Here is a 15,782-nt window from a genome sequence, read left to right as displayed (position 1 = left end):
TTCAGTCTCTCACATGTCATTATGCAAAACTTCACGTTTTTTAAATCTATGCGTAAGTCGCACCAGAGCCTGAAAGACAAACAAACATGAGAATATCGCACAAACCTATCTCAAGGAAACACACTAGCTGAAACTAGCCTTGGACCTTACAACTCGGGACCCGAGTGCCGCGATCGAGAATGAAAATTCACGGCGGATCATATAACACCCTCAATCCATACCAAACCAACCAAATCAAACGTTCATGGGGCGCGGCATTTCGGGTTCTCATCCTAACTTTTCATGTTCAGGCTTTGAAAATGGAGGTGTACCCTTTTGCTATCAGAGCTAGGGAAGATTGCGGGCCAACAAATAACAAATAAAATTGTGACTTTCCACACTTAATCCTCTCACTCGTTTTTTTTTCACCTGCTTCTCTCAAGAATCAAGGAAAAACCTCAGTTCTTCTTCGTCTCGACAACTGGACTCAATTCAGTCAGCTGACTTGCCTGTCCACACTTACTCAACTACCTAATGTCTCGCCAATTTTTGTTCCAACCAGTGACCCTAGAATTCATCATCAGCTGGGACAATAACAAAAGCTACTAAGCGGCCGTGATCAGGCAGAATTTTCGACTTCGACTTCGACTTCGCCTTCATCAAATCAGCATCTGCGTCAGTTTTCGTATTTGCATATGCAGCATTTCGTCCTAGCTCGTAACAAACGCTAGATGTACATTTAGTAATATGCAGCATGATCAGGTCTATGGTGAAAATAACAACAAATAAAGGTTAATGATCATTCTTGACGTATTCGAATAATTTCTCTGTTATTATTGGAAATATTTAAATTAATTTTATGGTTTCGGGAAGTTTAAAAGGTGAGAGGACTTTGTGGATAAAATTGTTGAAGAAAAAAATAGAAATGTTAATTAATATTTTAAATAAATAATATTTTAAATATGTTAAATAGTATTTTAAATAAAATGGGGTGGAAAATGGCAAATTAAAAGGAGGGTAATGATGGTTTTGAAAGAACCACTCAGGCTACATAGGTGGCACCTGCCCTTCAAAGGTTACTCGGCCAGAACGCTGGAAAAGAAGTCGTAAGAGGAAGGGTGAAATAGCTGGACCCCAACAGATCCCAAAAAGGATGAAACGCCTTTCTCGGAGCAGGCAATGAAAACCGTCAAAGAAAAGGCGGTAGCTGTCATGCTTGCAAGGAGGCAGAGCGTGAAGTGCGAGGCACGGAGGCATGTCTCCAAGAAGAGGAAGGAGAGGGGGAGGATACGGCCAGAAGTCAAAAAGGGGGAAGCAACTTATGCCGACATCCTTAACCAAGTTAAGTCGGACCCAGAGCTTAGGGATCTAGGGAACAGCGTCAACCGAATTAGGTGGTCACAGAAAGGAGACCTCATGCTGGAGCTAAACAATTCTAGTGACAAAACATCGGAGAATTTCCTGAAAAAAATCCCTTGGCCAACAGGCTGCAGTTAGGGCTAGACGGCAGGAGCTAACTATCTAGTGCAAGAATATCGAGGAGAGAAAGGTGTTGGAGCTTCCGAGGCTACAGGGGTCGGCAGTCAAATCAACGTGAGAGGCTTATGGGGGGACGCAGACTGTAGTTATCAGCCTGAAAGCAAAGATAACGTTTATAATGCTTGCGGCGAGCAGGCTGGGTCAACTGTCTGCTCAGAGAGTGAATGGAAACGAAGAGATGCTATAGGTGCCTCGACCTTGGGCACATAGCCGCAGTATGCATCAGCGCAAGATCAAAGCGGTGCAGAAAGTGCGGAGGAGAGGGACATATTGCCAAGCAGTGCACAGCAGATGTGAAATGCCTGCTTTGCGAACGAAAGTCGGGCATCGCCAACCGACATATTACTGGTTGTAGCAGATGTCCAGTATTCAGGAGAGTGCTAAACACAAGGCCCAAATGAGATTGATTCAAATCAATCTCGACAACTGTGAGACGGCGTAAGACCTCCTCTCGCAGACCATCCGAGAGAAGGGAATTGACGTTGTCATAATTTGCGAACCCTATCGCAACTACGGTGGTGGTGCCTGGGCCAGGGAGTAGGATACGTTCTCTGAAGCTCTGACGGGTCATGGCGATCTGAATGGCACGGCGACCGGCTATTTAGGGATCCAAGAAGGACCGTTTTGGCAAGGGTTTCGTGCATTGTTAAACTGAAATTTTCTAGGCTACTCATTCTTCTTCCTTCTCCTCTCTCTTTTTTCATTTCTTCTTCACTCGTTTCTTCCTTCTCTTTTATTTTTACAACTCCCTCCTTTTCCTCCTTTTCTTGCCTCTTTTTCGATTCTCTAGTATTTTGCTAGTGAAAATGGCCTTGTACCCGGGGCTTGATGTATACCTGAGAGTTCGTTGTCGGTGCCGATAATGAATCTAAAATTGGAACGGGTGTCTAGCATGATGTCATACTTTAAGGAGCTTCCTTCGATTTCTCTATTTTTTTGCACCCAAATGTTTAGGACACCCAAATTCATGAATTGACAAACCTTGACCTTGAGATGAAATTCGCCAAAGGGGTTTCAGGATCTAGGTCTGAACTAGAGGAAGCCATCCTTTTCATCTTCTTTAGTCTTTGTTTCGTTCGGTAGCGAGGTTGGCCTTTCTACATCAGATTCGCTAATTTTCTTGGCCATAGGCTTCCTCCACATGCATTTAGCTGTTTCGCTTGACCCTCGATCGTTGACCCTTCGATCTTCTTTGGGCTTTCTTTCTACGATATGTCGACCACAAACATCTCCTTTATTATACTCAGTTCAGGGACGTTAAATAAAGGGGGGGGGGGATTACCAGTCCGCAAGGCTGCAATTAATATTTTCCTTCTCAAAATCTCCTTCAATAAAACAAGATCGAAAATTGCTTAGAACCACTGAGCTGAAACATCCCATTAAAACATTCACCCCCGAAATCTGGAATTTTATGAACATTTAAACTATCAAAATGCACATTATATGCCGTTCCATCTGAAAACATCAATCCATTACGTTCCGGCTGAAGCTCCAGTCTAAGGCTACAATAAACCCATTTAATAGCCAATTTCACTGAGTATCTTTGATGGAATCGGAAATTTTCAAGTATCCATAAATGTTCTAGATGAACGTCCTTTTTGACCAGCAACCACTAGCCAATGACCTGCTCTCATAGAAATTCCATACAAAGGGCAATCAAACCCGAACGTCCTACTTTACGGGGTGCATCCTGAACACACTTGCAGCATTCAACAAACCTCTTCAACCATGCCCATATCTCCTCCACATCAACTGAAAGATCTTCTAATTACCTTCCATCAAATCGGGGGAACCACTCGTTTCTTGCCTAGCCCGGCATTGATGCATTGATGGCGAACGAGCACACGAGGAAGTCATGACAGGATTCATGACGCTCATAAAACTACCCCGAACGAACATGCATTTCAGGAGCGCATTTCAATTCTCCGATGCTGTTATTTCACTCTTGAAACCTGCGAGCTGCCAGGATATCTACTTGCTTCCATGTTTTTGTTTTGTCTTTGACCGCCTTCATCCTTTGTACGTCGACCGTTCGGAATGTGCTTGCGGATGTACTCCTTCGAGTCAGGAGTGCAATTCGTCCGACGTTACTATCGAAGGACTCGTCAATATTCTCTCGTAGAGAGCCTCAGTGATGGACCATTAAACTAAAAGCAAGCTGTAGAATACTTTTGGCTACAAGACTAACGACTCGCCATCAACTTTGCGGAAATAAAATCTCGGAAAAGGGATATTAATGCGAGAGAAGAACAACAAGGATGTGTACGGGCAAAGACGGCAAGGAGAGCGCCGAAGATGAATATTTTCAATAGATGAAACCTTCGAGCACAGGGTGGGTGAAGCAATGATGCTGTGATTGATGCATCGGCAGAAGTGGCATGCCAGGGTCGAGTTTCAGCGAGTTAAGCACGTCTAAGTTGTTGAGCGAGGTGGTAGCGGTCAGCTGAAATATCGTTCCTGGAAAGATGTATCTGTTCTTTGAAAGAGTGCATATGTGCCGGAAGTATTTCTGATTATATAACTGTCAAAATTGGATGTATAGCCCGCAATTTTTTGTTAATTGACGATGTCCTAAGTCCACACCTCGTTGATACCAACTAGTAGAAATGTCTCCCACGTTTCGGTAAACGAGCCCCTTCGTCCTGTTCCAGATTTTGTATAGACACACCATTGTACTTTTTTCAAATTTGAATTCAGGTTGAATAGGTTTCTGACAACGAGACCTATTACACTTTTCGCGGAATACATTTTGAGCTCTTACTCGACTATGCTTCAGCCAATATTAAAAATAAGACCATTTTCAAAAAGTACTAACCGAGCCCTTTCATTTGATATCCCACATGACCATATTTTGTGAACAAAATGTTACACCCTCCCCCTGTCCCCCTTTCGTAGGTATAAGAAGTTCACCCCTAAATTTAACAGAAAATACTGCCACTTGCTATATATGTAAAGAACGCATGTTCTTACCAAATTTCAAGACAATATCTTCAACGGTTTCCGAATAAATTTAGTGTGACAGACAGACAGACAGACAGAGAGAAACGAAGAAGGACCCTAAAAATACTTCTTCAACGATAACCCAGTGAGCGCAGGTGACACCTAATTGTATACTATGGATGGGTTGAAGAAAAGGAGGCTTCGGGAAACGAAAGACGACCATCTTGGAAATCAGAAAATTTCCAAAAAAAAACAAAAAGGGTATCACCCGCTTTGTGGAAGGGTTGTAAAACCTCGGTAGACGGGAAAATAGTGTCTAAAACACTAGTGCCGCCAAAGGAGACGATGCCTGATCAAAAGGTACACGATAGTTGAACCAAAAAGGCCAAAAAGAAGAAAGAGAGAATGATGTTCCATCCTGAGGTGATCAACCTTCTAAGCACGGGTTGTATATCCTACGCAGACATACTAAGAAGGATGAAAACTGACCATGAAGGGGAAAATGTACGCAGGACCCGGAGGAACCAGAAGATCTAATACTGGAACTAAAAAAGCCAGAAGAGAGCAAAGCCGAACGGTTCCGCAGCCAGATCTAAAATTTACTTGGGGAAAGTGATGCGTGCGTGTTTAAAAACATGAGATCGCTATACAGAGCAAGGATCTAGATGATACCATTTCTAAGGCAGAAATCTGCACTGCCCTAGCGGAGCAGTTTAAGTTGCACGACTTGCAGGAGGCATCCAGTCGAAGCCTTAAAAAGTTGTATGGAGGTACCCAGACGAGGACCATCCGTCTACCTGCAAAAGCAGTGCGCAAGCTGCTAGATGTCGGGAGAGAGCAAATTATTGGCTTGAAGTGTCTCTTGTATATCTGGCGAGAGCATGCACAAGTGCGGTTGATTGGTCTGACCGATACAGACATTGTGGATAAACAGGTCACATGTTCCCCACTTCCAGAAGTTTCAGCTATGCATCTGGTATTAAGTGTTCTCCCAGATGTATCGACCTACTTTGCACAAGTGCCGGACACTGTCCCAGGACGTGCATAGAGGTTCCGTCTTCCTCCTCACAGAACCTGCAGGCAGTGTCCGTAGATATCCCTAGCTTCCCTAGGTGATAGTTCAGCCGACAATGACCAGTGAGAATTCCCACTATGATTCGGAGGTTCTTTTTGGTGAGGTTTAAGCAATCCTTTGTACGCATGGGTTCGTATCCCCCAATAAGCACCCTGGACTGCTCCATCCCTGGTAGGCCCGCCCAATATAGTTCCCTCAACCGTTTCTCTTCATTTCTTAGATTCATAGCCATGAAACCATTTCCGATTCCACAGAAGGGTTCTGGCCCGTGTAAAGGCGTCCCTGCTCCCTTCTTGGCTAGTTCATCCGCTGCCTCGTTGCCTTCCAACCCAGCATGGCCTGAAACCCAAAGTATCCAGACCTTGTTGGACGAACCGAGTGTATTCAGTCTCTCAAGACATTCCCATACCAGTTTAGAGTTCACCTGGTTGGACCTAAGTGCCTTGATCGCTGCTTGGCTATCGGTGAGAATAGCTATGTTCTGCCCCCTGTAGTTCCTTTGCAGATTAAAGGAGGCACATTTGTCTTTGGCGTATATTTCCGCCTGCTATGCTAGTGTACCTGCCCATTGGTTCAAAGTACATTTTCCTTGGACCAATGACACCGGCACCCGCTCCTTCTGCTGTGAAGGATCCGTCAGTGTACCAAGTAATCAGTTGCTGGTTTAAGCCGTATGTCGCAGCCACGCTCTCCCAGTTTGCCTTGTTACTCCAACGTGTTTCAAACTTCTTATCGAAGTGAAACCTCGTTGTCATGTTGTCCCTCGGTATCAGTAATTCGGGATACCGCCTAGAAAGGATATCAACCTTCCTTCGATTTAGGCAGCTCCCCGCCTCACTCATACTACCGGCCATCCTGAATATTGATCTCCTTGCCTGCATCTGTATGTGCAGATGGAGAGGGGTTAATCCCAGAAGGACATCCAGGGATGCCGTTGGGCATGTCCTCATTGCCCCACTGATACACACGCAAGCCAGCCTTTGGAGCTTATGTAATTCCCTGGCTTGTGTGTTGAGTTGGGTTCTTTCTGCCCAGATTACCGCTCCATAGGTAATCATTGGCCTTACTATTGCAGTATATATCCAAAGTAGTATCTTCGGGCTGCAACCCCATTTTTTTCCTGCTATGGATCTGCAAGTCATCAGAGCCCTCGTGGCTTTTCGACAAGTGTTTCCGACATGTGTCTTCCAGAGTAATTTTTGGTCTAGCGTGATTCCTAAATATTTGACCTCTGTTTCTCGTTCCACCTCCATATCATGTAATGTTATGGCTTTCAGGTGATCCAGCTTACGCCTCCTAGTGAATGGTACTATGGTGGTTTTGGTTGGGTTGATCCGCAGATCCGCAGATCCCCCCCGCAATCCTAACAACAATCTTTGAGTAGCCGATCCTACAGGTGGGATAACTTTGTGGATATGCGAGGACCAAGTTATATAAGAATGTATGAGGCAGCCCTCACGTGGTTTCGTGTGGGCAAAAATAGATTGACCTTGGACGCAAAAGGACAGAGACCAAAAATAACCGTTGTTGACTTTAATGCATGGACTACAGAATGGAGAAGTTCACTGACGAATATTAGAAAGCGTTCCCTCTTGTTAGGCCTCAATCATGGGCCACAGAATGGAGAAGTTCACTGACGAATATAAGAAAGCGTTGCCTCTTGGAGACCTTACAAGAACTTTTCCATTCTGTGACCCATGATTGATACGCAGTAAGAAATCGAATGGGTTAACGATGGTCAAGTTAATACTTACCGGAAAGGGGGTCCGGTTTAGTAGCGGATCTGGATTTTCTTACACTATCACTAGTTCGTGATAAGTCATGGGACGTCAGTGAACACTACACTCACATGGATCATCAGGCAATAGTTTAGAGACGTTATACTTCTCCCAGTAGGAGGCCGAACTGTAGGTGAAGTAGTAAATTGGCTGATCTTCGATCAGCATGACATCGGGTAAGACGAATGACCGAGAGAGCAATGGGTAGGATTGACCAGAAGGTGAAGCAGCGCGTTTACAAGGAAGCTCGAAAAAACCTGAAGCTAGCTAGAAAGTGAAGTAAGACGGACTGCTTCAAACAACGGATATAAACCCATGGAGAAGCGCCTACAGGACTGTAATATGAGAGGTTCAAAGGCCAGGCGGCTCCATAAAATATATGTCCCGATATCCTACTGAAAATTGTTCAGAGTTTGTTTCCTCAAGACGGCACGGGCGGTACACTCTGCAGACACCTTTAGGTCTCGCTGTAATACTCCCAGTAACATCGAAAGAACCACTGGAGATTTGTGGTTAGCTGGGAGACAATAAACCGTCGGATCTCGACGGTATACCAAACAAAGTTCTTGAGATGGCCGACAAATCGAGACGAGACATATTTGCAGAGTGGTTTCAAGTATGCTTAGTTGATGGGATCTTCCTCAAAACATGGAAAGGACCAAGGAAGGATGTTAGCGTTGTTGATTCAAGCTTATAAGTCTCCTGGTGAACCATCTTCCTACAGACCTATATGTCTATTGGACGCAATAGTCTGAGAAGACTGAGAAGCTTATCAGACTGACAATGCGGCTTCGGTGTGGGCAGATAAACCGTTGACGCCACGAAACTGGTAACTGGTCTTAGATGAAAATGCATACCAGGAAAGAATGGCACTAGCAAGTATTGCGCAGTGACTACCTTTGACATTCAAAATGCGTTCACTTTGGTCAGTTGGAACCTTATAAGAATTTCTTTCGCGGCCATTGGTGTACCCAGTTACTTAACTGCGCTTGTCGATAGCTATTTGACAGGCAGAAAACTCAGCGACACAGAAAATAGACCGAGGGAATACATTGTCCCTGCGGGTGTTCCACAGAAGAGGAAGTAAGTTGCCCCGTAAGTGTTCCGGTCCGCCATCAAGTGGATGCGGATTCAGGACGCTCTGTACCCTCAATAAAAAATTCTGCGATGGTTGCGGAGAAGAGGACAGGAGTTTCGTCTTTGCAGTTATATATAAATGCAGTAATTACCGCTTCTCGTAGCAGTTGCCTGGGCCTATAAATTAGTTTTCTGGGCCCAAAAAAGGAAGACGAAGAAGGATAAAAGGAAACAACCAGCTACTCCGCCAGAGACCCGTGTGGCCAAAGACAAGGAGGTTGCAAACCAAGTACCACAGTACCAGAAAAGATGAGGAGACGACGAAGGACTTGACCGTCGGCTCTGCTTATTAAGTCAACAGAAGGCAAGACATTTGCGGAAGTCCTTAGTGAAATCCGTTACAGGATGAAACCAGAAGACAACGGAGCAGAGCTGTTTTCCATACGGAAAACGAAGGGTGGCGGGGTCCTCGTTGAACTGGGCCCGAAGACGACTAGGAAGAATACGTTCTGGAAGCGGTCAAGGGGTTATTGGGGGAGAGGGCTCTTGTCTCTGGTCTAGAGCCTGTGCTGTCTAGAAATCCCAGATTTTGACTGCCTCTAAAAAAAGACCGAAGTGGAGGAGACCATAAAGCGTGAATGTTCAGAGGTAACCAATGCCCGGATAGGTATGACCTTAATAAATGCTCGAGGAAGTCCTCGAGCAATATGCAATATGGATGGGTAGTATGCAGGGTACGAATCCCCATCAAGTGCTACAGGTGTCTGGACTATGGACACATGTCAGCAACTTGCAAGAGACCGGACAGGAGGGCAGCATGCCAGAGATGCGGTCACGTCACCAAGCGAATAATTGCAATGAAAGCGAAAGTTGCATTCTCTGCAGGGATCGTGGCACGTCTGGTCTGATCCGCATTCTACAAATTAACATCCACTGGAGTGCAACCGCTCACCAGCTGCTAGTGCAGTTCATTGCCGAGGTAAAGGCTGATCAAGTGACAATCAGCGGGCAATACCGGCACAAGGACCCGGCTTCATGACATCTCGATTTATCGGGTACCGGACGGATACGTCGGGGACGACGTTCGACTACATGTTGCTGCTGCTTTGTCTGGATTCGGTATTTAATGGTAACGCTTTTTAACGTCTGACACTGATTGAGGCGACACCGGACTTTCGGCACCGGTTTGATGCTCTGGAGGATACCGTTTCGGTCGCGGAGGGGCAAATCCTGGTAGGAGGTGATTTTAATGCCAGCGGCGTTCAAGGGGGCATGCCTCAACCAGAGGGAAATGGATTCTGAAAATGGTGGCAAGAACCGAGCTGGAAGTTTTAAAAACCGAATCCACCCCAACATTTCGGCGTCCAGGCTGCGAAGGAAGCATTCTTGACATCACTTTTGCGTCGAAATTTCTGGCATCATCGATGGACGGGCGGCGAGTCTTGGAAGACTGCTCGGCAAGTGATCATCAGTACAACGCGTTCGAAATAGTTGACGTTACTTGCCGGTGCGCACCTACCCGACGTTCCCCTTGCGTGTGGAATGTCGCGAGGGTGAATATCGGGAAGTTCGTCGAAGCAGAAGGGAAGCAGGGGACGGCAGAAATTGCCGACCTACGAAGGGAGTGACATAAGCTTCGCCGTTTGCAACGACGTTTACACGCCAACCAGGAGGCATGCGCCATAAAGGCAGAGTATAGGTCAGCAAAAAGGAGACTCGACAGCGCGATAAATAAAAAAAAAGTTCGTGACTGACAGAGCGTGGTCAATGAAGTGAACGACCTGTGGGGGCTCGGTTATAAGCTTGTCATCCGAAAAATCTGGGCTCTGCGGAAGTCCATATCGACCGGAGCGGAAAGTGCTCGAAAAGCTCATAAGGAGTAGACTTGTTGAAGAGGTCCACGCTGGCGAGGCAGTCCGGGTTCAGAACAGGGAGATCCACAGTGGATGCTGTTATGGAGGTAGTGGAGGCGGTTCATCGAGCCGAGGCACAGGTCTTATAACGATTGATATCAGAAATCCTTCAATTCCGTAAGATGCACAGATATGCAAGGCACATTAGAGAACGTATTCCATGTGCCAAGCTATCTTTTGCGGATATTGAGGGATTATCTGAAAGACGGCTCCCTGCTTTATGAGATGCTGGCGGGCCAGACGAGGATGGAAATCATGTCGGGAGTAGCACAGAGATCCATTCTAGGGCCGGACCTCTGGGACCATTCTTACGATAGTCTGCTGAGACCCGATATGCCCGAAGAGCCGCTGATTGCTTCTTTACCTAACTTCTAAGCGGGCATGGAGGCTTTCAGTCTTATTTGAACAAGATTGGGAAGGTGCGATCTCCTGAACATAATGCAGTGAAGTGGTGGACGGCGTTGAATACAGATTTTTCTCTTGTGAAAGGTGAGACGGCAGACACAGGGGTGCTCTCTCTAGACAACATTGTCAGAAAGATGGTGAAGAGCGCTAGCAGCTGTAGTCGTAATTCGTGTTATGCTCGGGCTTTTCTTATTGCGAAGAGGATTGAACTCGACCGGCGGATGGACCGGATGGCAAGGGGTTCTCTGAACTAACAATTTCCTTGGCTCCCCCCCCCCCCCTCCATTCACGAAAGGGATTCTCTGACTTGACGGAACGGCAGGGCTAGTCAGAAGTAATGTGTCAAACGGATCCAGGCTAGTTCTCTGATGACAGGGAGCTTGTCGTTAAGAAAGAGCTCTTAGCGGTCACCACGTGGAGGAGGAGATTGGGTTTGTTAGTAGAGCTGTTGGTGTTGGTTCAGCTGGCATTTCCCAGGTTTTATGTTCCATCGCGAGTACCAGTCCCCGCTGCGCCCTGGGACTTATACTACCCATTGACGACCGTTATATCGATTATCTCCGCAATTATAGCAACACTGGACGTGCAGTTGAAGGAAATGAAACGAAGGAAAGCTTAAAGGGCTCAAACTACAAGGAGCTAACTGCAAGATTTTTATATACTGCGAAGCTTGCGCTCCTGACTAGCCAAAAATTCTGATTCACTTAAATTCACATCACCTTTTGGCATGTCCCTGTACAATCACTCCTTTTTCGTCCTCGTAAAAAGTATCAAAACTGATGCGTGCTTTATCACCTATTCGGATTGAATTTGACTGAAGCTAAGAATGGACCCAGACCAGCTACGTTATTCATCTCAATGGATAATAATCCTGAAAATGGTCCTGGTGCACCCTCTCCAGTAAACACTCACAGTAGTGCACATCAAACTGAAGATACGAGAAAATCTAGTCCTCATGAGGTTGTAATGTCAGGATCATCCGTTTCCCAATGTTCCTGTAGTCACTTGATCTTCGGTTTTGATTTTGATTTTACCAGTTGGATTTTTTCGTCCCTGTCTCCAGTTGAGCATAAAAGACACCAATAAAAAAGCTTTTAACACGGAATGAGTCCTTTTTATGCTTCTCTAAACGACAGATATAAATGGCAAGGCTGACGTATAGTGGGTAGTGAACGGTGGTGATGAGTGAGGAGGAGGAGGAGGAGTAGGGATGGTAGCAAAGGGCTAGCCGAGCAACCATGAGCAAGGATCAACTCTTGGCTGGGAACAACAATTTGCGAAAGTCACACTCATTCACTTTTGTTTTGAATTTATAGTGAGATAGGTGCAGCCACGAAACATAGTATGAGATACAGATACTTCGTAGAGTGTTTTACATTTTGATAGTTAACTGGATTGGGGTGGGAGAATCGTTGGAGTTTTACAGGAAAAATAATGCCAGGTAGCGTTGTTCATTGGTTGTATAAAATCCTGAACACTTATCCTGGCTAGATTGTCGGCGACAAGCGTCCGAACATGGAGCTCAGGCATAGTTGGGCCCCAAAAACTCTTGGCACATCATAATTTTTAATAGATAAAACTCTCTCCTTGACTATATAAATTTTATGCCATGCATTAACGCCCTGTTCATTTTCCTGTTGCCGTTTTAGAGCTGTCTTATGCATTCTTTTCAAAACGCATTCCACCATTCCCATCCGCATATCGTGAAAAGGACCGAAGTGAACGAGCATGATAAAAGGATTCCCATGGAAAGGACTCGGAGTCATAGACGTAGTCCCTGTCGTTTTCATGGTGCAAGAATTCATGGCTAAGCAGGGCAACAAGTCAGTAGACAAGCGATAACTTGTTGGATATTCATAGTTTTTTCGTATCCTGTCGTCTGGAAGGGAGTTGCACCAGCTGAGTCAACGACGGTGGTTATTTTAAAGATGAAAGCCATGGTGAAGGCATCTAACTCACTTCCCTTAAGTTCGGGTCACTCAAATGGAGTTGGGAGTTATAGTTGGTAGGTTGGTCGGTTTTCCAGGGTTTGCCCATGCAAGGATGCGAGAGGGTCAGGAGATAAGTCACAGTTTTTGAGCAGGGACTTTTTTTGAGTTTTCTGGTGGTGAACAAATGCTGAGCAGTTTTTTAATAAAATGCATGTTTTATGCTCGAGTTCCTATGAGGGACGCAACTTTGAAAGGACATTGTGCGAATTAAAATTCATTAATTTGGCTGACTCTACTTTAAAGGACGAGTTAAAGTTTTTATAACAACAAAATAAAAGAGAATAAGCTTTAATTTTCCTGTTTCGAATGATACCCGGAAAGGATCGAAGAAAAGTGAATTCCTTGACTGCACTCAAACAATCCTCCTTCGAGATTCTTACGACTTAGTTCATTTTTGAAGCACAAAGAAAAGTTTAAGACAGAATACAAGATCCTTTTCCATTTTGAATGCCATCATTACCAAGAAAGAACATCATAGTCCTAGGGTTCAGAACAAGGAAGTCAAATTTTCCTTTTTCCCGTTCAATACCCATAGTCGATAGTAGTACCCATTTATAAGTCCCTTCAATATTACATCTTTTGTTGACATAAAGAAAGATATCTTCAGATTTTCCTGAACAAAGAATTCAGCTATCTTTATTGGAAGCGCCATTTTCCTGTCATACACCGGCAGAAGCCTTTTGACTTCTCTTTAAATTCACCCTGAAACAGTTGTTAAATATGCATAAGAATTTCATAAACTAGTTTAGTTTTCAATTTATTATTCGATTCAAAATGGACAGCGTTTCATTTTAATGTTGAATTTTCTGCAGATGCAATGCTGTTTTATTGATACTATGAAATGAAGTACAATACACAATCGCAGGTGCGGTTGCCGAGCGAGTTGAATCTCAGCACCTCGATCTCGTTGCACCGGGTTTGAATTTCTAATCTGTGATGATGCGCGGCTTGGATGGAATTTTTGTGACGTTGCAGGAAGATCGGCTAGACAAATTTCATTTATTTGGGCGTTCTGTCATCTTTTTCTTCAGTTTCAAATCTATCCAATAGTGGAGAACTTCTTTCTATAAAGGTTTTGTGTAAAACAAATCACTGTCGTTTTTTTTAAGGAGGTGAAAATCTTCAAAATATTCTGGCCTGGGCACGCCAGAGTGTGGGATTTTTACCCACTAAAACCACCCCCGACTCCCCCCCTACCCCGTGGGACCACCTTTAGGTATTACATCACGGGGCGGAGTTAGCTTACTTTAGCTAGGTCTCATTCCGTCTACCCGCAGGGTTCGTAACCTCGCCTGCCTCTCTTCTTCTGCCTTTCGCAGTTTATCCTGGATTACTGCGATCATGGAATTGATCGCATTCCCGTTTTCCTGACAAGCTACCATTCTCAAGGCAAAATTTTCCGGTGATAGCACTTCACCTAAAGTTTCCTCTAGGTTCCTCCTTTCTTGCACGAACCTGGGACACTGGAAGAAGACGTGCGCTGGGTCCTCTGGGACCCCGTCGCAGTTTGGACAATTAGGCGAAGTGTCCAACTAAAACCTGTACAGGTATTGTCGGTATCCCCCTCAGGGGTCGTTAGCGATTTTTAAACGGGTCGCTTACGATACGGGGTGTGACGTCCCCGAGGTGCCCGAGTAAGTAGTTCTGCCCCCTGCCTCTTTCAGCATACCTGCGTCCTAGGTAGTAGCCTCGAGAAAGCTTCTCGGTGAAGAGCGAACCGCGAATGACCGGTACACGTCGGGACACACTGGGAGTCTCCGGAGCCGTCGACAACTCTCTGTCGGCGTCGACGGGGTGATGTGAGCGTAGCTCTGCCAAGGTGGTAGTTGCGACGTGTATCAGGAGCCAGCCCCTTCGGGACCCTGGTCGGGAAGTGTGCATTGAACCGGTGTTAGTAGACCGCGTTGCCACGAGCGAGCGCTGATCCGTCCGTGAATTCCGGGATCGGCTAAGCGTAGGTCAGGCCTCAGGAAACTGGGGTAGGGGCTGTGTCCCCGAGGGTATACCCGTTCTTGACTATTGCGGCCCGCTCCCTTGCACACGATGCGCTGGTACCTTTTTCATGGAGAATATTCTGAAAATTATAAAAAAAACGACGAAACAACAGACAAGGAGGAAGAGCTGGGTGCGTTTGGGCGGAGCACAAAAATGCGTCGTTCACCACAGCGATCAGTGAAAGAGGCAACGAGGGCTGATATACCCGATGAGACACCGGGGCGCCCAAATAAAGAGGAAGCCTCATCAAGTGGTGCGACTGACCGTGCGGAGATGGCAACTCCATTACCTTGCAGTGCCCCTGTTTTGGAAGTAAGCTCAGTGAGAAACGTTAGTCCTGAGCAGATGGATTTGGACACAAATCGAGTGGAAGTGCATTCGACTGTCCTCGCTAGAGCCGAAGAGGAAAGGCTCATCAGAAAATGCGCGGCAGTGGTGAAACGTATGCGGTCAGCAACGTTCCTTCAGAAAAACGTCAGCAAAGGCGTCAAAAACGGGCTGATGGAACTGGAGGAACTACTGGATCGCATTTCCTTTTATAGACGCACGTGGAGAGCAGCGGAAGACGATTGTAGAGCAGAAACAGTCGCACTCCCCGCTGAGAATGCTGCTTGCGTCAAACGGACTGCAGATAGCCCTCTGCAAAGTGAACAGGGGAAAAAGCGGAAAGAGGACGACGTGCCTGAAGGAGACTTTGTTGAAGTAGTCTCCAAGGCACAAAAAAAGAAGGCGAAAAAGGATAAAAAGAAACAACGGACTCCGTCGCCAGAGACACGTCTGTCCAAAAACAAGGAGGCTGCCAACCCAAAGCCAGTAGCGGAAAAAACGAGGAAACGAAGAAGGACTAGACGTCGGCTCTGCTCATTAAGCCGACGGAAGGCAAGACATTTGCGGAAGTCCTTAGTGAAATCCGCTACAGGATGAAACCCGAGGAGAACGGAGCAGAGGTGTCTTCGATACGGAAAACGAGGAGTGGTGGAGTTCTCGTCGAATTGGGCCCAAAGACGACCAGCAAGAGCACGTTCTGCGAAGCGGTCAAGGGGCTATTGGGGGAGAAGGCTCTTGTTTCTAGCCTAGAACCCATGTGCTC

Source organism: Hermetia illucens, chromosome 4, assembly GCF_905115235.1.
Source record: "Hermetia illucens chromosome 4, iHerIll2.2.curated.20191125, whole genome shotgun sequence".
NCBI classification, from domain to species: Eukaryota; Metazoa; Arthropoda; class Insecta; order Diptera; family Stratiomyidae; genus Hermetia; species Hermetia illucens.
The sequence above is the reverse complement of the archived record's forward strand: the minus strand, read 5'-3'. Positions refer to the sequence as shown.